This window comes from Amblyomma maculatum, chromosome 1, assembly GCF_055883805.1.
Source record: "Amblyomma maculatum isolate TAMU_Amacu chromosome 1, ASM5588380v1, whole genome shotgun sequence".
In the NCBI taxonomy this organism is placed as follows: Eukaryota; Metazoa; Arthropoda; class Arachnida; order Ixodida; family Ixodidae; genus Amblyomma; species Amblyomma maculatum.
In genome coordinates, this window is record NC_139344.1 from 47,743,772 (window position 1) to 47,768,896 (window position 25,125).

At 50.9% G+C, this 25,125-nt stretch overlaps 1 protein-coding gene across 1 annotated transcript in view; it reads left to right on the forward strand.

The window, feature by feature from the left end:
* Positions 1 to 305: 305 nt before the first annotated feature.
* Positions 306 to 25,125, forward strand: part of LOC146202295 (protein FAM13A) — a 107,552-nt gene continuing 82,732 nt past the window's right edge. The window contains exon 1 of the mRNA XM_084588067.1: positions 306 to 596. The gene's annotated coding sequence lies outside the window, so the exon portion shown is untranslated. The remainder of the gene's footprint in view (positions 597 to 25,125) is intronic.

The following is a 25,125-nucleotide window of genomic DNA, read 5'->3' on the forward strand; positions in this document are numbered from 1 at the left end:
TCTCTTTTATTTAAAACGCGCCGTATCCATTCCCAGACGCCGACGCGGGAAACTAGGACACGAATTCGTCCGCTGCGCTGATGCACGCTTGCAAAACAAGACAACCATCAGACGGCGGCGGCACACAGGGTAGGAGCAAGGAAAACGGTTCGATTTTTTCCCTTGCCGAATTCCTCGCTGCTCTTCGCGTCCTCCCGCCAGCTGCTGGGAGCTGAAGCGTGCAGGAACAGCGGGCCGCGCATGCGCTGCCAGCCAGCGCCGCCTCTCGGCGAAGAAATTCCCGGTGTGAAGGGGGAGATTGTTTTGCTTCAGCGCGGCAGCCGCCATCTTTAGCGCAACGAGGAAAGGCGTACGCGGAGCCGGCGACCCGGCGGTTTGTGCGTGGCGGCGGTGACGACGCGTGCATCGCTCTACAAGAGCTGGCGGAGATGAGTGCGTCTGCGGACAGAGACTGTTGTTAGTTGAGTGCTCCCAGCGAGGAGCGGTTTGGAGGTGGAGAAGCAGTTTTCCACAATTTCCTAGCTTAGCATATAATATATACATATGTATATATTTTTTTACTTCGCCCGAGTTTCACCCCTTCTGCTTCGGTCTCTGTAAGTATGCTTCTCCCATTTGTGTCCACTTTATGCAGTGCTGCGTCGCTTGGCTTCAATGCGCAGATCGCGATGCGTGCTAGCGCGGCGTGCGGACGTAGCAAATGACAGGCAAACACCGAGCGTAGAGTGTGTCACCCCCTGTGGAGGGATGCGCTCAACGCGGCGAACGAACACTGTTGGCGCTTAAAACCGCCGAGCCGGAGCCGGCACGTGCAGTGAACGGCGCGAAAGCAATATGCCGCGCCGTTATATAAGGTTGCCGCGTTTTACTTTTCTGGTGCCTAGATGTCGTGCGGCCTTTTCCTGCGTCGGCTGCCGCCGGCGGACGCATTGCCGCCGGCCAAATCGATATTTGCCTCCGCGGCCCTTCTCTCGCCGTTGTCGGCTTCCTGCGCCGGCCCGCCCGCGTGTGTTGTTGCAGATGCGTTAAGGCAGTGAACGCTGGCGCGGCTGCAGGGCCTGGCCGCTGGTCGCCCCGCAGCCGTCAGGGCCGGATGCGAATCCGGCACGCCCAGCCGCGCAGCTGCTGGGTTGCGTTTCGTTGCTTCGAGTACGAGGACAGCGGGGCAGCGACCTGCATGATGTTAAGGGCGCGCTGCTGGGATGCCTTAACTCGTTCGCTAGGCCTCGCCTCTTGAGCCCACTCTTGCCGCAGGAGAGGCGAGGAGGAGGGTAACGCCAGTGGAGCACCACTAACGGCACTCACCATCAGCTGGTAGCATCAGCGGCGTAGAGCGACTGAGAACTCCAGATAAATTAGACCTGTCAGTCGTTCACTTGCATCCTGCATTGCCGAAAATGATTGGCTAACACCAGATGGAGCAGCGTTTGCTCCCTCGTCAGATATATATCTAGGCACATCAAATCTGCTATAAAATGTTGCCGTAAATGGCAACACAAATATGGCCATCTTCCCAGTCGCTGGTACCTACTGTGGCTGTTACGTCTCCTGTCTGGATAGAAAAACAAACACACTGCTTTGAAAGGACCAGAGAGGGTGTTGCGTTTTATGACGTCCACCTGGCCACGCGTAGCATACTTGGGCGGTTGGTTCCCTTGGAGACAGATAGGGTTTTATCGACCGGTCTGTCACCGAAAGCTGTCCCGTCGCCCACGCCAACAAACGTCTGAAACCATTTTCAAATCGCGTTAAAACTTGGTTAGGCGGAGTAAAAACGTCGCTTTGTATGGTTTTCCTTTGGTTGGGCTTAGGTTTAGATGTTAAACTGTCGAGACTGTGGAGTCGAGAAAAACGTCAACTGTTGTGCTCTCGCTTGTCGGATGACTGCATTATCATGATATTGACATGGCCCCACCGTTTCAATTTGCACAGTGACAATCCAAGTAACTGTTGACCGGGCGAGCAGGTATCAAATACAAGCATGCAGCCCCGTGGCACAGATGTTCAGTAAGAAGCATGGCCTTTTGCGCGCCGTGCTTTCATGTGTGTGTGTGTGTGTGTGTGTGTGTGTGTGTGTGTGTGTGTGTGTGTGTGTGTGTGTGTGTGTGTGTGTGTGTGTGTGTGTGTGTGTGTGTGTGTGTGTGTGTGTGTGTGTGTGTGTGTGTGTGTGTGTGTGTGTGTGTGTGTGTGTGTGTGTGTGTGTGTGTGTGTGTGTGTGTGTGTGTGTGTGTGTGTGTGTGTGTGTGTGTGTGTGTGTGTGTGTGTGTGTGTGTGTGTGTGTGTGTGTGTGTGTGTGTACTGGCCGCCGGCTGCAGGCAGCCTCCTTGAGCACAACCGTGCCGCGTGTACCTCCGCCTGCCTCCTTCCTTGCCTCGGACTTGAGCCGAGGTCAGGAGCCGCTCTTAGAGTCGGTAGCGCTCTTTCCCTTCGATCCCTTTGTCTCTCCTCGGGGCCAGTCGACCGGAGGGAGACGAGAGGACAAAGGAGGGATCGATAGCACATCGTGATTGGGTCGGAGTGCGCGGCTCCATAGCCCTAGCTAATATAAAAGTGCAGCACGATCGAATAAGAAGCCGGATGTGTATGCTGGGCATATCATTTCATTCATTATGCATTGATCTTTGCAGCTTTATAGAAAGTAAGAATTTTCGATGCGATTATTATTCACAAGTATGATAAAGCTCACGCGTCTACCTGGCCGATAAAATAACCTCCAAAGCGATGCACTGGAGGTGGTATAGCATTTTTGTAAGTCTGTATTAAATGTTAGCGAAACACTGTATCATATATAATAATAATAATAATAATAATAATAATAATAATAATAATAATAATAATAATAATAATAATAATAATAATAATTGGTTCACAGGAAGGGAAAGGCGCAGTATCACACTTGTGGCTGTGGACACCTGAACCGCGCCGTAAGGGAAGGGAGGAAGTTGGGAGTTAAATCTATAACTGCAGTTTTTGATCAATAATTAACAGACGTGCACTTGCGTTTCAAGGACTGTGAACTTGATTTACGACGTGCCTCCGTTGATGGATCAAGTGGTACAGAAATATTGCATCTATATTTTGGTAACCCGAGCAAAAATACTCTGCCTCAAGAAACGTATGAAATGTGTAGACCACTCCTAAACTTGCAGTGTTAACACCATCGGTAGAAGAACATTATCCGCGAGAAAGCTATAGGTGCCGTATCGATGGACTGGTCGGGTCGCTCGTGGCGCCCGCAGGTGTTCGTGATATATGATTTTCTGATGATCGCAGTAATAATATTAGTGGGTTTAAGGAATTATTACGGTATGGCGAGTAAAATTATAGTAAGTTATGGTCGCCCCATGTTTTCCTTCGTGTCACAGTGGCATCATGTCACTATGGCCCAGTGGCAGGAACCTGCAGATGAGAGGTCACAACCTTCAGCGGCATTAAGACATTAGGAAAACCTTTATGCACGCAACGCGGGTGGCACAGGCGACGCTTCTATTTCAGTCGGTGCAATGTATGATACATAAATGGCACAGATGCACACGGTTGGACTAAAATGGAAGTAACTATTTAGAAGTAAATCCATACCCTCTTACTACTAATTTTGTATAGAGAGTTGGTGTACACATGCCTTTTCTGAGCACGTAAATAATGATAATGATTGGTTCACAGGAAGGGAAAGGCGCAGTCACACTTGTTTCCGTGGACACCTGAACCGCGCCGTAAGGAAAGGAAGGAAGGTGGGATTGAAAGTGGAACGAGTGAGAGGAGCCGTAGTGGAGGACTACGGAGTAATTTCGACCACCTGGGAACCTTTAACGTGCACTGACATCGCACATCACGCGGACGCCTCTTCGTTTCACCTCCATCGACACGCAGCCGCCGCGGTCGGGTTCGAACACGGGTACTCCGGCACAGTAGTCGAGCGTCTTACCACTGCACCACCCCGGCGGGGGAGCACGTAAAATGACGTTTGCGTTATTGTGTTTTATAGTAAGATCGGACAAGCTTGTGTGGGTACGAATAAAGCGCCATTTAAAACGGGCGCGGCACGAGAGAGTAATTGCGAATAAGCATTACAGAAAAGGCAAAGCAACAAACGGAAATCGCCTGCGATGGCCTTAGGACTAGTTGCAGCAAAAAGTTGAGGCGCATTTTGATGAAAACATGGCCTGGGAAAGCTGTGCCAAATGTCCTACACGTATGTACAATTCATGCCCTGCAGTTCCTGCTTCTGCAGCCATATGTCGCGTGAATTCGAGGATCCTTATTTGTCTCGGTGAATTATCCGCTTAAGACAATATTCTGACACCGTGCTAATCGTACTTTTAAACAGTGTGCCGAAGGTGAAATAGCGGTACTAATCCGGCAGGACGTCAGCGGTATGTAAAAACCGAATTTGTCTAGATCGGTGCTTTCGCATGCACGTGCAACCTCATAAAGCGAAACATCATTGAATTGCGTTGTTTGCGCAGTCCATCATCACAAACGGGTATTCGAGTTACGCAGGAAGGGACATCAGGTGGCGGTGGCAAACACATGGCCAAGATTTTTAAGGGTGCACGCGAGGAAGTCATCTCAACTCAAGCGAGCTTTGGAATGTGGTAGCGCCGATTTCGACTTTCAGCAAGATACACGACACGGGTTGCCATTTATAGCTGCGTCCACCGCTTCCGAATATACTCACCTTCTTACTCGTGGAAGGGCAAGGCACATTAGGAAAAATGCGCCGGTGGTACGGGTCTACCCTTGAGAATTAGCATGTGAGCGTTGGTCCATTTGTGACCAGATAATTTAGCTTCAAGCCACCTTGAGCATTTCGCCTGACCCAGCTTCACGATAAAATCATTAAGATTTCATCCCGCGGCGACCGATATCTCGATGATGAAAATCGCTTGCTGTTTCCGTTTCCGAGAACTTGTTAAGTGAACACGTCCTCAACAGCGTTCCATTCCTTCAGTCTTAAAAAATTCACTTCGCTAACCCAAACGTTCGAGCCCTGCCTCACGAAGGGTGAGGCTTCGTAAGCGTCTTTCTCTTGTTCGCATCCTTTTAAAGGCTCTGTCCCGCGTGATGGTCCTGTGACGAAGCGAGGCCCCAGGAAACCAGCGTCTGGCGTAAGCGTGAGAGCTCCCGGAACAGCAGGACCACAGCGGACCGGCACGCCAGCAAGCGTGCAGCGTCGGCTACGACGGCTCGATGTTGCTGGCGCGCTGCGTCAGCCGCTGTGGTGCCGCCGGCCTCGCTCGACAGCCAGCTATCATGCGGGATTCGGACATTGTGGAGACAGCGTGGAGGGAATTCGGCGGCGATGGGTGCCATATGAGGTGGAGGGGGAGAAGGGACAATACTTCATTCCATGGCAAATTCAGTCCTACTCTCCCAGGTGGGCCCTTTAGTCCAGGAGCCCTCAGAAGTGCTAGAAAGTTGAACCATGGAAGGAAAACCAAATCCCATTTGCGCCGTAACAGTATCGCGTTGCATTGCGGAGTGCATGCGGGAAACTGGTCACCGCCGTTTCCCTTGCATTTCACATTGCCGGTTCCTTTCCATTTATTAAGCAAGTCAGTAAAACAGAAAACGTTAACTGTCCTTTTTACCCGAGATTGTACTTAGTGTTCCTGAAGGATGTAGGGGCTATGCTTTATTTGCGGTAAGACTTGTCGATACTTCATTATACAAGTGGAGCTCGTTTGCTACAGTTAAACACCTCAAGACGCGTTTAGGCCATGACAATGGAGCAAACCGCTGTTTTCTTGCGTCGCCTTCACCGCTGCTATTCTCCTCGCCGACACATTACAAGGTAAACGGGCATGGAGCTGAAGTCTAGCTTTATCATCGCTTCATTTCTCTTTTCTTTTTCGAGACTTCCGGCGCCCTCGCTGTAGTCGATTTGGAGGATCCATCACAATTCCAGGGCCCGCTGTTACGCTGACGTGACGACGCTTCCTGCGCTCCTTCCCTATAGTTCGCAGTTAGACGATGACGTCATTGGCGTTGCTCGTCCCGTTTTTCTTTGGAACAAAGCACCAGCGTAGGTGCCAAACAGGAGTCGTTGCTGGCCTTTATCTGCCTGCTCCTATTCGTCTTTACCTAGGTCTACTTTTTTATTGTTCCCACGTACTCGCCTGTCCGATGAACGCGCGCCTACTGGCCCCGACTCGCTGGCATAATTTGTCTCGTCCCGGACACGCTGAATAATGGTTTGTCGGGAGGATAACGACTCGACATTCGCGAAGAGGCGCGCGTTAGCTTGTAGACGCAGGGCACTCAGCCAGGTAGCGAATGGCAGCGCTCATCAAGGCCAACGTTCTCTTGCGAAATTGGGACGGCAGACTTTACATAAGCGGTTTGCACTGCGCGGCACGCCCGCAGTTCCTTGCCTCGAAGTATTTCTCTGGTAACGACCGAAGGAAGCATACACCGGCTTTTAACGACGGCAGCGTTTATAGGCGCAGTTTTCGGTACTTGAAGCCAGGTTTCGGGAACGAGAAGTGAGGGAAGAACTAATCTTGAAAATTCTCGCGGTGTTTCTAAAAATTTTTAAAAAGATATTAAAGGGTTCACGCTTAAAAAAAGCGTTTTTCGTCGTAAAGCCCTCACATGTCTGTTGTGTGAGCATGTATCCGTACTCTATAAACGAGATTTATAACGAGCAAAACGCTGCGATTTGGTTTATTCGGAGGCTGGGTGACGGTTGCTTTGGGAATCCTGACTGGTACTTGTGCGCATGTCGGTGCAGCCAAGCTGAACTTGGCGACAGCTTAAAAGCGCACTTCGCCGCCTCTTCCGGTCCTCTCTCTATATAGGCTGTGTCCCATGGTTACTCGCTCTTTCAGAGGATGAAGACAGATTCGCTGTTCCATTATGACCTGTGCTGTTGAGTTCCGGAATTATGGAGGAGCTTTGAGCCTTTGACTGGTATTAAGGCGATATTTCGCGTTATCTCCCTGTCTTCTTTCCTCCCCGTGTGTTCCCCAATCGCCCCGAGCCCCCCTTTCCACGTGCCCCGTTGCAATTCAATGGGCATGTCTCGCTATTCGTGCCTTACTCCCTTACGGCGGACCTTCATAGCCTCGGACCAGCTATATATATATATATATATATATATATATATATATATATATATATATATATATATATATATATATATATATATATATATATATATATATATCTTTCATTGTAGCGAAGTTCACTGTTCCTCCACACAGGTTCCCAGCAGGAACGGACCAGTCTACGGGTAATCTATCTGAAGTAGTGCGAGACTTCCGATCAAGTCGAATGATCGCTCGAGTTCCGATAGCCACACGCTTGGCGGTCTTCGTCACAGTTTCGGGAGCCCCAGCCAGAGTCGAGGAGGAGAATGGGTGTACTACTCTAATGGCGGCGCCGAAAAACGGGTCCGTCGTTCGCGCGCTGAGCTGCAGCCTCCGAGCGGCGACGGAAATAGCGTGCGCGCTGAGTTGCGTGGATGCCGCCCCGGGCCGTTCGCGGAAGAGAGCCCGAAAAGGGGGAGGCGGCCATTTTCTCTCCTCGGTAGGCTCGCGGACCGACTTCCAGCGCCGGCAGTCGCCTTGGATTTGTTTTGCGGCGCGACCCACTCTCAGCCGGCGACCTCGCCCCGAGCGCTGCGCCGGCGGCGGCGATGGCGCGCCTCGAGACAATGACTTTGGGCTGGCCGGGTAAACAACCTTCGTGAACGGGCTGCGCACCCGTCTGGCGAGCGCCGCTGGCGTTAGCGCTGCTGGCGCTGCGACCAGACGCACGTCTTTGGTTCTTGCGTGCTTCGACAGTGGCAGCGCTGTCGAGGTGGAAGGTTGCCAGAGCTCCGGTCCTGGAGCAGAGCGTGGCACGATTTTTGCAGAAATTGTGTCCATGCAATGGTGACGCCGACCGCCCGCTTAAAAGACCCGAGCGCATAACTATATGGTCACAAGTTCGCCCTAAAAGACCCGAGCGCATAATTATATGGCCACAGGATCCTCTCCGTTGCGCGTCCTGGATACGTCACTCTGGGGCTTTTGTGTGGAATAGATTTGGACGAGGCGAACGTGGACGTCGTCGAGGAATTTGATTCGTCAGTGAGAAATCTTGGCTGGCTTGGCAGGGTATGTTCTCCTCACCTGGCCTGGCACCATCTCAAGAATGGCGCAGTATCGGCGGCTGCGATCTGGCGGGTTGTGAACCACGGGGTCGCGAGAGTCGGGGGCTCCGAGACCGAGTTAACCTTGGTTTGACTCTTTCCTCTGGTGTCAGTAGCCGAACTGTGGATCGAATTGTGTGCTGTATGTAGATGCAGGCAGAGGAGTATCTGCGTACCTCATTTTCTTGCTATGACTATAGGATCGCGTCAGTCGGTGGGCGTAAGGACAGTTGAGACGTCGATGGAGGCGAAGAACTGCAATGATTATTGACGATGACCGCGTCCCCTTTCAACTTCACTTATGAGTGAACACTAAGGACGAGTTTGCGCTGGGTTGCATCGACAGATTGCCGCATCCATACAATAACGACGCTTGTAAACTGGAAAACGCAAAAAAAAAAAAAAGAAGAAGAAGAAGAAACGTGAGAAACTGGTGTTGCCATCATCGGCCGACTTTGAAGGTAAACTGCGGTGCTTCATTTTGGGCACGGATCTCAGAGCCTGGGCTATGTCACCATTAAAGTAATGATCACGGAGTCCTTTTCGGCGTAGACGTCACGAGTTTGAATGTAGTGGCGGGAAAGTGTGTAAATGCATTTCTTCTCGGTTTTCAGTCCGCCCAAAAGATAAAAATAAGACCTCAAAGGGCCAGAAAAGCAACTTTTTTCAAAAACAAAAGTCGCTTCGAGATGTCCCGGGTGTCTCTTTAATGCTGCGAGCATTAGCTTCACGTTGTGAATTACCTTGTCATTTCGAGGGCATCTCTTTTTTACGGTGTTCACCTGACTCTTACCATGAACACCCTCGCGAGGTTGAAGGGCATACTACCGATTCCATTTCGCTTTTTCGTGGCACAGCTGCCTGACTTACACGTAGAACGTTGCTCGTATGTCATTCGACGAATCAATATGTATCTGGCATACCTCGACGAATAGAAGAAATATATTGTGCACTGACATCGCGCAGCACACGAGCGCCTTGCTTTTAGCCTCCATCGAAAAGGGGCCGTCGCGGCCGGGATTCGATCCCCCATCCTTGGGTACAGTGCCCTACCTACCCATCTCTAGGTGATAGAAATTTCCTGAGCCCTCCACTACGGCGTCTCTCATAGCCTGAGTCGCTTTGGGACTTTAAGACCCTCTAAATCAAACCAAACCAGAAGCAAGAACTCAGAAGCGCGCGGATATTCACACGTCGCACGATTTATCGATACCCCCCGTGTCGTACAAAATTGACCCTAAAACAAACAAAAGAAGTACGTGCAAATGGACGGCGCTATAAATGCTAACGTCCGTTAAAGAATATTCTTCGTTGAAGCATATGCTCCCATTACGCCTATGCTCAGAGCGTGTGACATGCGTGTAGCAGGGGTAGAACGCGTGACGCTGTCATCCAAGGCGACAGAGCTATCTCGAGGCCGTAACGAAACCAGTGTGCTGGCGCCTGCCAACGCATCTCGTTGGCCCATGTTCTGAAAAAGAAAAAAAAAAAAACAGCATAAAGAGGGGTGGTTTTGGGGTAGGGGGAGGATGACGCACCGCTTCGGTATTACGTGCCCCTTTGCATTTCGGGAAAGAACGGGATGAAACCTCAGTTCTCAGTCCCCCGCGTTGTCCTCCGGAGGAATGCTCTGTCGTATCCGAGTCCATGCAGGGTCCTCACTGCATGGCTCGTACGCGTCGACTTGCTCGGTCGATTGACAGTGATGAGTGGCGACCCTCCTTGCGAGCTCGCCAGCTCACACGACCGATTTCTGGCATGCCGGCGTGCGTGGGCCTGCGCGGGGCCGTCAGCTTGCTTTGTTCTTTGCCAATCGGACGTGACAGGCCCAGTACAGAGTCGGCTAAATGCGCGTACGTGCACATCCGGTTGCAGCCAGCATGCCGTGTCGAGGTCCTTATTGGAGTGCGCATCTCATCACGGGTTGAAGCCGGGCCTGGATCCAGTAATTGTTGTCCGCCGAGCGGTATTTTTAATCAGGCGCCGCCGGCTCGAGACAGCCGTCTCGAGAGCCTGCGATGTGCGTGGAATAAATGAGGAAGAGGAGGTCTGCTGCAGTGCGCTGGGTGGTATGCAACCCCGAGAACGAAGCGGCTCAATTGACGCCCTCCAGCCACCGTCTTCGACCCGTTCTTATGAAATCGGGCTTAATGATTAACACTTGCACCTGACAGTGTGACATCACAGGGGGCTGGCATCTGCAAGAGGATAAATCGCGGATTAAAGGATTAGTCGCGACGTCATGACAATCAGGCGACGCCACTGGCTGAACGCCTTCTTTTTGAGGAGCATTTGCTGCTTCCTTCTTAAGATGTATCCGACCAAATTTTCTTCATTACAAGATTCTTGGTTGGTTTAAGCCCGCCGTGCTTTAATAGGCGTGGCAGTGAACTTTATTAATAGTATTTCTTTTACCTTCACCCGCCCTAAAGTATGTAATCATGCACTACTGCCGGATATCATCGGTGCGGGACAGACCAGCTCTTTTTGTCTGGTTTCAATCTATTTTATGTAGCCATGCGCTATCTTTCTTCACTTTCTAGCATATGCAAACGAATAGTATAGTAATGGCGAAGTCACCTTTCCAAAAGCGAAGTTGGAGCACACAAAGCTGAATCTTTTACAAGTTTCTGAGGACAGGAGGTTACTGCGGTACGTTACGAGCATCTTCAGAGGGAGGGACGGCGGAAGAGTAAACATACATCTATTGAGAAGATAAGCAGTCGCCTCTCGGCACGGGTAGGGTCCTTAGTCTACTTCGGCGGCCGTTCTGACAGGATCTATCAGCCTATACTGGTTCTCGGCTGTAGCGTCGGCTGGCTGTCCTTTGAGGAACAAAAACACAGGCTCGGATTAGGTCGAGACGTTTTATGTATGCCCTGTCATTGCCACATCATTTAATATAGCGAGGGTCGATATAACTAGCGGTTCATGCCGTTTTTGGAAAACAGGTGTTGCATGTGAAAGTTTGTTTGGCAGAAATAACAATATGAAATTAATGAAATGTCAACCAAATCTCTTTGAAGCTAGGTTTCAATGTATCTGGGGTGATGTAGCCCATGGGCGTGGATTGTTGAATTACATTTTTTTCTTACAAAATAAACTAATTATTTTTCTTTTTGTGTGTGTATTCCTCTAGTTCTTCAAAAGTATGGAACTGCAAAAAGGTGCGACTGAATGTCTGCAGGCACTCAGCTTAATAGTGATTTGTCCCACACTATGACTCCTCGAAGGTCGATTGTTTTAGGCACTGAAAATTCAGCTCTAAGATAGTAATTTATCAAATTAATGCCGTGATTTATGTCACGAAACCGTACTTAGTACACCATGATATTACTGTGGGAATTCGTAAGAGGCGTAGTGTATATAAAAAACGAAAGCAATAAGCGAGCTGCCTTTCTTTTCGGCATCTTTCAATAACAATAATAATAATAATTGGTTCACAGGAAGGGAAAGGCGCAGCATCTGTCACACTTACTCTGTGGACACCTGAACCGCGCCGTAAGGGAAGGGATGAAGGTGGGAGTGAAATTAGAAAGAGAGAAAGGGGAGCCGTTGTGGAGGGCTACGGAGTAATTTCGATCACCTGGGGATCTTTAACGTGCGCTGACATCGCACAGCACGGTATCTTTCAAAATTAGGGGTATGGGGCATGTTGGTATAAAAACCTTAAAAAGAGCGGCTTTCTTTCCAGGAAGTAGTTCAAGTAACGCTTCCGGAAGGGCAGGGGGGGTATAAGGTACCAGCATTGTGGCGGCGTCCAGACTACACATGCTGCATGTTTCTCACCCCTGTACAACCATAAGGAAAGGTCCTTACTGTAAATTGCTCCTCTCGCCGGGTGATTCCGCGTGTACGCAAAGGGAGCTGAATAACGTGCGCATTTTTTCGTGCAGGCAGCGTACGCGCTGGTGCGCCATTGCCCGCCTACGGTCACTTTGATCCTCGCATGAACTGGGGCGTTAACTCTCACGAGCACATGCGCGCAGCAAATGAAGCGTAGGTAGCTTACGAAATCATGCGCTTCATGCCACAGCAGGGACGTAACATTGTTCGTGATCGACATGCCTGCGGCGCGTGTGGAGTTTGGAGCCTCTCATTATTTCGTTTTTCGCCGCCTACCTTTGTAACCGCACACTGCCTATACTGCCCATACTGCCAGCGTCTGTGAAAACGGGACTCTCTCAGAAATATCCAGCGAGGACACTGGGAGCTAAATCAGAAAATTAAGAAGGAAACCAGGATATGCGTCCTATCACGATACATATGTTATGTTGAGGCAGAAAAGTAAATAAAAATAAAGAGCCTCGGCCCGTGCCACTTCCTATCACGATACAGTCTCTTCCCTTGTTTTTTTTTTTTTTGTTTATTTTTTTTTTTATTGCGAATGCAATACTACTCTAGGTTTCGAGCCTTCAGCGTAGCGCGGCTAGTAGCCACGTCTTCCCACGTCTTACTCACGTGACGCTGTGACGTCACACCCCACGTGGGCTGGCAGGAGCTGCCAACTTGGGTCTCTCGTTTCGCATGGGATGGTTATGTCAGAATCAGCCTGCTAGGACCCTGGAATTCACGTTACCCCTGTAGGCCACTAAGGCACGTTCATATGGCTTTATATGTCGGCTGAGGAAGAAGGAAAAGAGAAGAAGAACGCTCGGTCACCCGCAGCTAATGCTTTCGCCTAATATTTGGTTCAGCAGCGTTGAACCCTTGTAATTTTTTTTTTATTCGCGCTTGACGTAAGTGCAATCATTCTGGATTTTCTTTGCACAAAGCAGCAGCTGCTGCGTTGATAGTCATGAGTGCGACCGAGTTTTCATTGATGGGCTTGCATTGCACGGCTGAAGCGTCGTGTCATTCATACGAGTGCGTAACAAGAAGCAGGGTGTCGTACTCGCGCCTTCTCCTACTGCTGCCGCCGAAGCTCACTATTGTTTGAGGAGAAAATCCCGCGCGTAAAGGATCTTTCATCTCAGATCTCGTTTCAGGGGAGTAGAGATGATGGGCACCCAGAGCAAGCATTCATACAATCGGTTTTCATTGTGCGCGCGCTGTTTCTGCGTGGCGGAGAACCTTTTTTTTTCTCCGTTTTTTTTTTCTTTCTTTACTTTAATGCTTTGACATGTAGCCGGCTGCGAATAGTCGCGGAAAGCTGTTCGTTTGCGCCTTTCCGTGAAGCTGCGGTAGAGCAATGGCGGCTACTTGATCACCTTCGCCGAGAAAAGGAGCAGCTCCACCACCGAGCGTCACTAAGTAGCGAACAGCAGCGAAATTTGTTGCTGCATAGCCTCTTCGCATCACCTCCTTGAGAAAGCAAACAAGCTCCGTCCTAAACAGAAGTCGGACGCCGGAAGTTTTTGCCAGGCGCTGAAAGCAGTTTGGTCGCCCCTGAACCGATAGTTCTTGCTTATCTGTTTTATTCTCTCTCGCTCTTTTTTTACTCCTGCGCAGCCGCGCTTAGCGTAAAGAGGAGCGAGCCCGCAGGTTTTCTTGGCCACGCTGGCGTGCGTGTGTCACGCGTCGAGCACGCCGGGCCCCTTCTATACCCTCCGCTCCGCCGCCTGTTGCTTTCAATGGAAGCGTTGCTGGAGCTATAGGCTTCCCTTTGTCCTTTCGGCTCACTGCTCTATTCTTCAGCTTCTTCCACTCTCTCCGGCTGGCTCACCTGAGCGAGGCACTTGGCCGCTTTGCGAAAGGGCTGCCTTAGTTTCACCTTCGCTCGCAGTCTGCGAAGCCAGCAGCGTCCCCGGGCGCTTGTTTGGGTCGGCATGTCTCTACAGCTGTGGGCGGGAATGACACATCAGTCCAAGAATTGTTGTCCACCTTTGTCAGCGCATGCACGTGTCTGTGCCGTCGGCCATTGCTTTTCTTGAGTCGTCCTGCGCGCTTTTCAAGAATGGCAGAGTTGTTTCCCAAGGCAAGGAGGTGCCACGTCTTCTGCCTGAGCGCCAAGGGCCCAAGGGTGTGGAAGAGGGCTGGGCCCAAATGGACGGCGCTTTCCTTGGCGGTTTGAACGCGCGCTGTCTCGCCTCGCTCTGCTGGGCGTGACGGATGCTCCCGGCTGTTCGTTCGCTGCGTATCTGTGCACCGAGGGAAAACAGTGCGCAGACGTTTTCGCCGACGGCCTCTCCGCGGTCCTGGCCATTCCATCTGGTGCTCTGCTATGCTGATGACTTCAGCTGCGGCAGCGTCTGCTAGCTTTTGCGCAGGCTTTCTTTCTTGGCCGGGCGCAAGGAAGCGGAGTGAGTTCGGGCTGCAGTGCGAGCGAAACTATGCGCCGCAAATGACCGATTCGGTGCGCGTTAGACGCGGTCCCACCATCTTGGCTCGTTGTCGTCACCGGCAGGGTACTGGCATTCGTTTTCATGGGGACTGATGCAGATTGGCTATGGTTGGTACGGTGAACAAAGCTTCTGCCTGCAGGGGTGTGAATCGGCTTTAAAATGTGCACTTGCCGAGACCTAAGTCTGTGCGGCTCGATTTATCTGCATGCATGTAGCACCTTCCAGAGCAGTATTCATTGCGGTCTTATTTGAAGTTAATTCAAAACCTGATCAGAGTGGGTACCAGGGTAAGAGAAATGTGAGCAGATTTTGGTGAGAGTCATGGTGCCGGGATTGGGGTACGAAATTTACTTGGTTAGTCCGTTGATGCGAAGCTGAGGAGGCTGCATGAGGAACAGCCTCTGCGTATAAAAATTGAGCAGAGCTGCAAATAATAAAAATACTGTCAATGTCACTCTTCGGAGGCCTCTCCAGCAAAGCCTTTTATTTTCATCAAAGAGCCGCGACGCAGCCACGCCCTGCGGCTAAAAAGTGAAACGGTCGTTTATCGTTAGCACCCACTGCTGTGCAAAGGAGGCTGAGGTGAAAATTTAAAAACTAATGAGGACTATATTTTCATTCGTTTGACTTTTAATTCGGCGAATATTGTTTCCTCTGTAAAATACTACCGACCACTTCTCTCATAATCAAGCTGGTGCCATGTTTTTCGAAGCCCTTAGGGGCGAAAGGCGCAACCCTTTAGTTACGCATCATATGCTTTTGAACATAAGAACCTGCAGCTCTCAAAGGTATTTTCGATGCCTGTGTGACAAGGATAAGAGCTAATTGGAGGTCGCGGAAGTGAGAGCGAGAAACTTTTATTCAGAGCAGGCGTGAAATATTCTTTCTCGGAAGTCGGCTCCGAGGGACTTGCGAGAGGGAAGAGATGTTTTCTTTTGTAGCTTTTTATCCGTTTCTCCATCTTCGCGTAACCTGCGAGAGGCGGCCATAAACTGCCGCAAGCCTCTTCCGCGTTATAGCGGTAGTCTCCGTGGTGAGTGGCGCCGGTGCGTTACGGCAGTGACCGCTCCATTCATGCCGCCGTGACCTTCCCACTTTCTCTCGGCTTGCCCTCGGACGGAGGGAGCCTCAAGTGGTGGTGCTGAGGCAGGTAGCTGCTCTCCCCGGTGTTACTACTCTGTAGCCCCATTATTAGGGCGGTCTTCAACGGATCTCTTTAGACATCTGCCGGAGTTGGTCGTATGCGGCACTTGCATTACCTTCTGTTGTGCAGGCACTGCGGACACGGAACGGAAAGCGTCGGTGTTGGCAGAAAACTTCGCGCGATGGATGGCCGGTAGGTGACAGGTGTGCGCGGTCGTCACTAGGGTGCCTCGATACCAGCGCCGCTGCGGCGCGCTACATCGAGGCACCCTAGTCGTCACCCACGTGAAAGTTAACCCGCTCGCTAATGAAAATCGCATAACTTTGCCAGCTTCGCCGAGATTTCTTCGTGCTCCGGCTCTCCAACGCGTATTGTTGAGCGACTTTCTTGTGTCGAGAGTTTGTTTAGTACGTGCCAGTTTGCTTCACAGTTCCGCAGCTGCCGAAGGTTAAGGCCCGTACTTCAGTCGTCCTTGCCACGCGGGGCACAGACCAGTCGCCATAAAGGACGGAAATACTGTAACGACCCCCCCCCCCCCCCCCCCTTCCTGCAAATTGACGGCAGGTTGAGAAAAGAGCGGCGTCACTTACTTTTTTGTTTACCAAGATTTTTGCTCAGATGCGTTCGGCTCGGCTTCAAAAGTCTGGGCCTGAAGGGAACATGAAAGTGCTTCATACAATGCCAGCGCGTTTCTGCAGCTATCTCTTCTTGGCACCATTATATGATAATCGCATGCTTCTGGACGCAATCACATCGTCCTGATTTGAAGCAACGACCCGTGGCGACGTCCGATGATGAAATGCAGTTTTCTTTTTTTCTTTTTGCTACAAAAGCGAAAGTCACTCCGCTGTCGTCATTAAAGCCGCCCGTGCAGTGGAGCCGGAGATGCCGCCAACGGGGCCTCGGAGTTCGTTCCGCTCCGACGCGAGGCCATGCAGCGACGGAAGAGGATACAGGAGAGGAGAGGGCGCGCGAAAATGGGGCGCCTGCTTGTGCCCCGGGCCCATTGTTTGAGCCCGACGCACACCCCGCCCGGGGTCAGAGGGAGTGGTTGGGTGACTGGCGAGCGGGATTGTGCACGCTTCGCACTCTGCATCGGAGCTAGGTCGAGCACTCACTCGCGCGGTAGTCGCATTCAGTGATTCGTGCGCCGAGCCTCGACACGGGCCGCCGGCTCAGCGCGACGTAGTCCTTCTAACTGGCTTTGCTTTCGCGCATCGCAGTTATGTCATCGCCGACGCGGACAATAGCCTGATCTGCCTTTCACGACGCCGCAGCCCCTCTTTTTTTCCTGCGATCACCTATCTCCCTCTCGCCGCTCTCTCTTTTGAACTTGCTCCGTGAAGCGAATGTCTCCTTCGCACGCGCGCTCAATCTAATCAGCCCCTTCAGAGAGACTCCCCCCTCATTCTATCGTCGTCGTGTAGAACTTTCTTCCTGCGCGTGTTTGTTTCTGTACAGAGCGCGCTTTTTACGTGTCTGATTTGTACCGCCGCTGCTCATCTCCTCCCCTAACCCAGTAACGACTTTCTTTTTTCCCTCCCTTTGAAAACGTCGTTTACGACCACGCTCATTCGCTTTTTCTAAAGCGGTCGTCATCAGCCCCCCCCTTTCCCCCCTAAATAAAACGTAAAGAAAACGAGATATGAAATGCAAGAAGGGTGGCGAAAACTCTCGGAGGACACGCTTGCGCAGGGCGACTGGCGCGTGGCAACGAGTGCGGTGCGCACGGAGTAAACGGAGGGGGGGGGGGGGGGGGAGTCGACTCGACTGAGAAGATTTTCTCTTTTGTCGCGCTCCAGGAAAGGAGGCCGGGGAGTCGTTTCGGCGCACACCGTTTCATTTTGTTCACGCATTGTGTCGTAACGCCGCCGAGCTCTTGAGCAGCATTCCTGCGCAGCGACAGCGCCGATCGATGAGCGCGGCTGGCTCCCTGGCGACGGCGCTCACCGCCGGCTCCCGGCATTCGGTGCAAGAGCCGCGGCTTCGGCGTTGACAGTGGGCTGAGACTGCGACGCTTGCGTGGACCTTCTGGAGGCGGGGATTTATCGTCTCCGGTCTGTTGTGGTATATATCTCCACTCAGCAAATTTCGTTCGTTCAGTGGGTATTTCAAAGAATCCGATGCTTCATTTGGAGCTCTGTACAACTTTACTCCTCAAGTTCCGCGTTGTTTCTACTCAAGGGATGCCACATTTACACTGGGAGTCATTTTTTTTTCGTTAATGCGTTTTCCACTTCCTGAGATGACCGACTGTGTATGCATCGGGATGAAATTTTCTTATTACGCAGTAGAAAGTTCTAAGCATAGCGCGTTCCGCTACAGCGTGCCGTAACATGTGCCCGCGCCGGCAGTGAGTACTGCTCCCGACGTGTGCGCTGCTGTACAGCACGTAGCGCTATCTAGCGCCTTCAAGGCGGCCTGAGCATACACAGTGGAGCCGCGGCAGCGAATCGCGCTATGCTATAACTGTATTGAAAATTACACACACACACACACACACACACACACACACACACACACACACACACACACACACACACACACACACACACACACACACACACACACACACACACACACACACACACACACACACACACACACACACACACACACACACGCACGCACGCACGCACACACACACACACACACACACGCACGCACACACACACACACACACACACACACACTCACTCACTCACTCACTCACTCACTCACTCACTCACTCACTCACACACACTCACACACAAAGTATATACTTCTGAAGAAATCATTTCTCGGATGAACCGTTGGATGACAGCGCCCGAGAACGACTTAATTCGAAGTTAGCGAGTGAACCTCAACCTGGGGATCTCCTGTAGCGAAAACCCGCGACGAAAGCAAATGCCAAAGGCACGCGGAGGAGAAAAAAATGTGAAAGGAAATGGGTGCGGTACCTGTCGCGCGAGTCGTCCAATCGCAAAACCCAACGGAATCGTCATGAAAATTGTCCCTGGCAAAACAAACCAGTCCAAACAGAACAGTTACACCCACTGCTCGCGTGCGTGCATGAAGCCTGCTTGCGGGCGCGCCTGCGAATCAAGCTCGGCTGGTGATATATGCCCCGGGAAAAGTCGTAAAGGCAGAGTAGAGCTGCGGAAAAAGACGTTTCCAGGGCGGTCGCCCAAGGACGCCGACGCGGCACTTGTCAAGTGGTGTGTTGAGCAATGTGCGCGAAATACGCGGTGCGATTAGGGCGCTACATTTTACGATGCGGAAGCACGGGTAACGGCACGTGGCGACATAAGGCATCTCAGGCGAGACCGTCATACTGGAACAAGCGAACACGCATCCTAGCTTTGCGGGAAAAGCTTTTTTAGGTGCCCGCAAGAGGAAGCGGCAGCCTTTAAAAGGTGCGCGTTAGTATGGATAGTCTTCTATGATCTTGTGTCAGCAGTCGTAGCCTTCATGTACTCTGTTGCGTTGAGAGCGACGACGCGAGCTGAGTGTACAGCTCCGAGAGTGCTAATCGCGTTGGCGCGCATGGCCAACGCGTTCATTTATGCGGTATGCTCCCGAAATTTGCGGCGCCTCGTTCTGACGCGCGCTCGTTAAAAACGGGGAGAAAACGACCGCGGCGAGCTGTGAATTCTGGGCGCTAATGGCGGGAGCGCGTCCTTTCGATCTTTCGGAGCGCGGCCTTCTCGCAGCCGTTGCTGGCTTGACAGCCCGTTCCGCGGCGCCTGCGAATCGCGAAGGGGTGAGTCAACGCTTGCACTGCGCGCGACCTCTCTTCATTGTTTTCTGTGCCTTTGGACGAGGGCCTGCAGCGCGTTTCCGGCGCCGGCGGACGGCTTGTTTTTGCAAAGCCGGCGCGTCTTCGTGCCTCGCGACCCTGACGGCTGTGTCTGCGCCTCGTCTGGCCGCGTCCGGAAAGGCGAGCACGCGCCATACCTCCCTTTTTCGATTACTTGCTTTTGTTTGCTTTAGGGGCCGACTTCTTCCCCCCCCCCCCCCCCCCCCCCCCCAACGCCGACCCCGCCTTCGCGCTTCCCAGTGCTCGTACGTCCTTGTCGCCCTATCGTCGTCTGATAGTGATTGCCGCGGAGTCACTGCGATGAGATCCGCGCATTTCGCCGGGTGCTGGCCCGCTTTATTTGTTTTGTTGTTGTTTTTTTTTCCGCGGTTTTTCTGCAGCCGTTGTTTTTCTATGGCGGCGAAACGCTTCCCGCCACTCGCGCCTACATCGGATGGGCGCCAGGGCCGTCCGTGATTTCCCCTTTATTGAGGCCTCCGAATCCGTAGTCGGCAGCGCTTGTTCCGCATCGAACAGGAAAGTATAGGCACGTGCCTGACTGGCTAGGTTCCTAGATCACCACGAGGAAGGAAGGGGATGAGGGAGATCCCAGAATTGTCAACATTCAGCCTAACATTTATAACGTGAACTCCACGTGTCTCAGAGAATTATCAGTTGCGAAACATCTGGGGTTAAAAATCAACGATAACTTGAAGGAGGGTTGAAATCTGGGTCAGTTGGTACATAGTCAGAGAATAAAAACCAGCTTCCGTGTGTACATCGTCTTTCTTCGTCCTCGTCCCTTGGCTGGTTTTTATTCTCTAACGATAACTTGACCTGAGATGCCCATATTGAGACTATTCACGCGATTGCTCTCAAGTCCATCTGGTGTTAGCGGCGTAAATTGCCGAAAACGTCAATGCGTGTGCACTTGATTGTAGGTTCTGGTGTAGCCTTTTCTCGAACACGCACTTGTCTAGCACAACTAAGACAAGAAGGTGTATTGTAAAACTTATGCTAGTACAAATGATCGCAGCCTGGTATATTTGGAACAGATATAAATGAACAGATAGCATAACAGAGGTTATCAATTTTATTCTTTCCTATTTACCGCGAGGACAAATTAGTGAAGAATATCGAGTATCCATTTTCTACTATAACGCTTAGCAACTGGAACAAAATTTGAATTCTGCAGTAGGCATCCCAATGTGGAGATGTTTGTTGCCAGTTTGGGAGATTGCGCGGGTGATCGTTGTATTGTGCTTGTATTATGTCTCATTTTATTGCGAAAGCAACACTACTTTCACTTTTCAGCCCTTCGCGTAGCGAGGCGGTAGCTACCATTGACCTTTAGCGTGACCTTTGGCGCGCCGCCAAGCACAGCTGCGCAAAAACAGGGGCCCCAACTCGCGCCGTCAACTCGCGAGGCGGTAGCTACCAACCGCGGCCTAACTCCCGCTCCTACCGCAGCTAGCGCCGGGGGTGCAACGTTGGATACTATAGGAGGTGGCCTAGCGGCAGGTGGAACCAACGCAGTCTCCAGGGATGCTTTCATTTCTGCTGGCGTAAAGAATGCCGTTGCAGCCGGGGCTGGAGCGGCAGTTGTACATTCTGCCTTAACCTCACCCACAACCAAGTATATCGTTGCAGCCACGGTACTCCTTGCCTCGCTACTAGTCATACATAGAATAACCAGGTAGCATCCCGCGATAAACAATAGTTGAACCATATGCCGTGGCCAGAGTGAATCACTGCATAACCATAAGCATAACCACAAGCACCACAACCAGCTACACCACCAGCTGAACCTAGGCGTAGCCATAGCTATTGCTTTCGCAATTACCAGGCTTAACCAAGCTAAACCACTGCCAATTTTTTCCTGATGTCAGTGCCTAGAATGTAACTTGTGTGTGTGTGTGTGTGTGTGTGTGTGTGTGTGCGTGTGTGTGTGTGTGTGTGTGTGTGTGTGTGTGTGTGTGTGTGTGTGTGTGTGTGTGTGTGTGTGTGTGTGTGTGTGTGTGTGTGTGTGTGTGTGTGTGTGTGTGTGTGTGTGGGTGGGTGGGTGGGTGAGTGAGTGGGTGGGTGTGTCCACCACTGCTTGTAGTCGGGCGACTCCGCAGTACCGTTATATAATTAAATAAAATAACGCTTTGTTTTGCCGCCTCTGCCCATGGGAAGAAAAAGAAAAAGAGGCAATTGTTTGCGCTCTTCGGCGTCACGCACTGGATTCAGAGAAGGCCGTCACGACACTGCTCGCTGCTTTTTGCCCAAAGCAATAACACCTACAGTACAGTCTACAGGCGTTGTGGCAACCTGGACTATCACAACGGGTGTACGGTGACTTACTGGTCTTTGGTGACCTTCAAGTTACCGAGTGTTCATGGTCTACGCTTCGGTCATCAACATCAGCGCGGGATGGCTTCTTTATAATCAGCTTTCACTGTAAATAAGACCGAGAAACAGTAGCTAGTCCTCTGCCAGCAGATGAAAAGCAGGCAGCTAAATGCCGCAAGAATCGGAGAGAGGCTGATGACCCATCCGTATGTCTCACTACCAGCGAGCTACACAATAACCAGTGTGCAATAATGACGCTTTATGATCGACCGCCGCCACTCTCGTTCACGGAAGCTGTTTTCAAAAACAGACCGGTCCTGCCTATCTTTTTCTCTCCATTCTGGAAAGAAACTGCTTCCAGCTCCCTCCTTCCCTTTCGGAAGAGCAGCTGGGCGGCCATTTCTTGCCAGCTGGACGAGGAGTGTGAGGCAGAGGGAAGGGCCAGAGCTGTTTTTATCGATCGCTCGGCACCACCCGTGGCTGCCGACACCGGAGCAGAGGCCGCACTTACGCCGCACCGCGCTCGCACGACCCAGCTGGGTTGTTGTCATGCAGTAGCGATCGTTGGGCGCCGCCCCCGCCGCGCTGTCGTCATCGTTACGCGCGCTAATCCCGCCGCAAGGATTGCAAGCAGCAGCGGAGGTCCCACGTGGCTGGCAGCCTGGTTGTCACTGAGACGCGACACGCTTGTTGCCCGTGATACCGGTCACTCGCTGCCCCTTCCTTTCCCTTCTTTCCAACAAGTCCGAGGCACGTCTCTCGTTCACTTCATTCGGCTGGCTGACCTCTCCACCTTTCCCGTCATTAAGCCTCCTCTCTCTCTCTCTCTCTCTCTCTCTCTCTCTCTCTCTCTCTCCCCACTGCATGTCCACCGCGCGCTGATTATCCTATCATTGCGCCGCCTAGTTTATCTGCAAAACGGGATGCTGGTAAGTAATAATAATCATGATGATGATGATGATGATGATCAGTCAATAAATAAATTAATAATTGTTTATTTAATATGCGCAGCAACAACCATGCTACACTGCCAAGTGCAGATGCTGCACTTATAAGAAAACACACACTCGGCATAACCAAAAATAAATAACACAGAGAGGATTTAAAAAGAAAGTGGTTCATGCAGAGTGAAATCCCCCAAAAAGCACGATTCACGCATATACGTAATATGAAGAAGGAAAAAAAAAAAAAAAAAAACACAAAGGAATGTAAACTCAGAACGAACTATCAGTGTTATATGGTCAATTATACGCCGCAAAAATGCAATCAAGAAACTAGATACTAACAGTGAGACGCAAATGTACGACTATATATATATATATATATATATATATATATATATATATATATATATATATATAAATGCAAACACATACAAGGGTCGTGAGAATTGAAAACAAACTTAAACTGGACAGCATGCCTAAAGTAAGTAAAGCTGCTATGCAAGAAAAGGAAATTTACTCGTAATAAGCAAAGGACTGCTCAGTGTGCAAAGAGCTTTAAACATAAACGGGGAAAGCGAGTTTTGGAAGACGTCAAGATGAAGATTAAAAACGCAGCGTTTAACTTGCGGTTGGACCCCTGCTTTCACAAGCCATAGCTCGGTTTAGTTAGCCAAACGCTCTTCCATCTCAGCCGAATCACAGCTTCGGCGATGCTACTGCTCTAAAACTATGGGAGAGCTACGCCTTATGACGCGCTAGCGTTGATAGCTGCCCTGTGGCTTCTCATTAGCGTTCATGTGGTTTCAGCTTGCTTGGTTACCGATTCCTTAACTAATGCCTCGGATATCTCACACATTCTTGTTAACGTACAATCCGCCTCACCACCGCGCAGCAGTAGGGTAAATGAGTTGCGGGCCATCGTTTAGAAACAATGCTTGTTTAAGCTCAGAATGCCGGGAGTGATGTAGTTTCAAGCTAGGCCAATGGCTGGAGCCACTCGCACGTTTCGCAGGGGCTTTAGTTTCGCCTAGTTTCGCCCTGCTTCCCGCTCTCGAGTCTCCGCTCGCGCGAAGATATCGCTGTCGCTCCAAGTAACCAAGCGGCTTCAGGTTGGGCGTGTACCCAGCCCAGGTCACTCCTACGTAATGGGAAAAATGAGGCGGCGCTGGAAGTGACGCATGCGTTTCGGGTGTCCCCTACGAAGCCCTCCGCTGCACGTAAAACGCGTGGCGGCAGAAGTCCAGGCTGCGCTTCTTATTCTTTATTTAATTCAGGAAGGCTATGTAAACGTGACCCGTACTCGGATGCGGCCGTCTTTGCTGTTTGTTCTCGGCGTTTAATTTCTTTTTTTCTCACTTGTTTATTATGCTCTGATTTTCCCGGAACGTCGGACACGGCGAGAGGGACGCGTGTTTACCCTCTCTTGTGTGGTGTCCGCTGCTCATTAAGCAAATTACTTCGTTCGAAAAGCGGCAGGCGTGTTTGGGGTGGCTATTATGAGGAGCGCTTGCTGTTGCCCTTTTCACTGGGTGCTACGAAATTGCCCTCGGTGGCGCGGGCTTGAGCCGTGGAGCCTGCTGAGCATTGGCACCCATAGTGAACAGTGGTTGGACGGGCAGCAGATATTACTTTCATTTTTTTTTCGCCCCCGAATATGAATATTTCTTCCTTTCTGCAGCGTGCGCTCGGCTGTCCAGTTGCGCCATTAATCGCCGTTGTTATCGCATCCGCGGCATGTGCAGACGACCTCCCGGTCGTCGGGATTATGAACTTTAAAACTGTTTCTTTCCTGAACCTCCCTGGTGACTAAGCTGTTGGCGCGCTCTTCTACTGAGCCGATAGACCCGCTTTCGATCCTGGTCGCGTTTTGATGGAATCCAAGCAATGCGTTCGTGTTTATTTATTTACTTGTTTATTTATTTACAGTACACTTAGGGTAGGCTCACCGACAACGATAAGAGCGGGAGCCTACTCCGGTTCCTCACGGAAAATAATTTACGCAAATTTCTATAATATGCCTTATGGTAAGCTTGCGTAAAAAAAAAAAAAAGGGGGGGGGGGTAGAAATACGCTATAGAGGGGAAGGGCGAACAAAACATATAAGAAAGAGCAAATAGAAAAAGGCATAGAATAATACCAGAAGTAGAATTTGAAGGGCTTTGGCTAACGTAACCAAACTAAATGTATGAAACTTGTATGCACTAATAGAAAGAAAACTCGAAACATAAATGGAGCAGTGATACACAACGAATTGATAAATAAAGGCAGGTAAATGGGGCTGAGTACAATAAGAGAGTGAAGAGCAATGACGTCATTCAGGAACAGCTTACCGAGTTATTTAGCGTATATTTAAAAAAAGGCAGGGTCTTTAATATGAACTAGTGATGGAAGCAAATTATTACATTCAATGATTTTGCGAAAGTAACCGTTCTGCAAGACCATATGTGAACTTGTGTGTTGGCGGTACCAGCGCGCTATAGTTTATTCTCATCTGAATGCAGTGC